This window comes from Trichechus manatus, unplaced genomic scaffold (assembly GCF_000243295.1).
Source record: "Trichechus manatus latirostris isolate Lorelei unplaced genomic scaffold, TriManLat1.0 scaffold00038, whole genome shotgun sequence".
NCBI lineage: Eukaryota > Metazoa > Chordata > Mammalia > Sirenia > Trichechidae > Trichechus > Trichechus manatus.
In genome coordinates this window covers 838,126-839,922 of record NW_004443974.1, presented here as the reverse complement: position 1 = coordinate 839,922, position 1,797 = coordinate 838,126, and the positions used below count along the sequence as shown (strand labels likewise).

Here is a 1,797-nt window from a genome sequence, read left to right as displayed (position 1 = left end):
AGATCATAGAAATTAAACACTTCCTGAAAACACACCCAAAAACCCATGGGTAGCAATTGTGGTAGAGTAGGAAGACAAAATAGGAAGACTCAGAAGTAGCAGACAGTGCTGCACATTTTCTTGGAAAATTCTAAACTGTTCAGTGCTTTGTGATAGGTGTCCCCAGCCCAGTTTAGTCTCTCTTAGCTATTGTCACCCAAAGCTGTCTTCTAACCATCATCCTACTGAGATGATCATCTGCCTTCCAAATCAATGTAATGTTTTCTCCCAAATACTGCCTTATCTTTACCTGCCTCAGAAGATGGCAACTAATGACTTTCTGTGAAGTCATGATTTAGAAAGTTTAAAACCACAAATTTTCCATGTGGTAAAACTTCTAATTACTATAATTGCACATCTTCCAGTTCATTTAAAAGTTTGGTTTAAAAATACATTAAATAGAATTCAACTTATCCAGGACAGGAAAAGGCAATTACTACTGCAATTTACAGAACATAATTTATCTGTCATTCCCTTCCAGGCTGCTGCTGCTTTTGCACTGCTCTTCGTCCATATACAGGTCACAGCACCTGTGTGGCCCTGAATTCTCTCACTGATTTTTGCTCCAAGGAGGTCCCATACCAGCAGTTCACAAGACTGACTTCCAGATAAAACTGAATTTCCTTCCCAGATAAAGCACTTCTGCGGCTCTTCTGAAGTAAGAGACAAGATGAGCATTCCACTCTTCGTATCTATGACGTTAAGACAGCCATCTTCTCCCGTGCTGAGGACGTGGTGGCTATCTGGGCACACAATCCCTGAATGGCATAGTATCTGGTGCAACATGGTGGCAGTAGTGAGGTCCTCATAAACTCACTGTGCCTTCTTTGGTGCCTGAAACCAACAGTGTGCTCACAGCATTTAAACTGCTTGTATCTGCACTGACATCATGCTCCAGCTCAGCAAGCAAGTGAAAGTGGTGTCTTTTGTCCTTGGCATCTCTGCAGGAATGCCAGACCACACGTTTACTGTAGAGTCCCACGATGCAGAATAGAGCCTGTTGTCATGCCAACAGTTCTTACTAACAGCATCATCATGTCTCATTCATGTGTCCTGGTGTCTTCCAAAAGCTATGGAATAAAAATAGACCTTATTATCCCATGAAGAATTTATGACAGTGGCATCTCCAGGTCAAAGTATACAAGATGAAAAAGCAATATTCAAAAATGATATACTTCATTGTAGCATTTTAGATTCTTTAGAAATCATCTTCAAGGTGGAATCTTGGGATGTGGTGAGGATTGAAGAGCCATTGCAAGAGACTGCTAGTCCAGTCACTGCCTCTTTGTGGATCTTAATAGTGCTTGTGTAGCTTGGTGATGTTCGTCCAGGCAAAGGTTTTGCTTTCTTCGGTCAGGTCTTCAAAGGGTTCTTCACCAGGAGACACTGGGGAATCTGCCATGGACACATTGTGACTGGAGGTTTGGGACAAACTTTTTTTTTTTATTGTACTTCAGGTGAAGGTTTACAGAACAAATAGTTTCTCATTAAATTGTAGTACACATACTGTTTTACGACATTGGTTAACAATGCCACGACATGTCAACCCTCTCCCTTCTAGACCTTTTTTATTTTTTTGGTGAAAATATACATAGCCAAAGATACACCATTTCAAAAATTTCTACATGCACAGTTCAGTGACATCGACTACGCTCTTCCAACTGTGCTGCTATTCTCACTTTAGATGAAGGTTTACAGAACAAAATAGTTTCTCATTAAACAGTCAGTACACATGTTGCTCTATGACAATGGTAAACA

The 1,797-nt window shown here is 40.6% G+C and overlaps 1 pseudogene; it reads right to left on the bottom strand.

Moving 5' to 3' along the window:
* Positions 1 to 475: 475 nt before the first annotated feature.
* The window catches only part of LOC101350963 (protein FAN-like), a 4,715-nt pseudogene continuing 3,393 nt past the window's right edge, over positions 476 to 1,797 (bottom strand).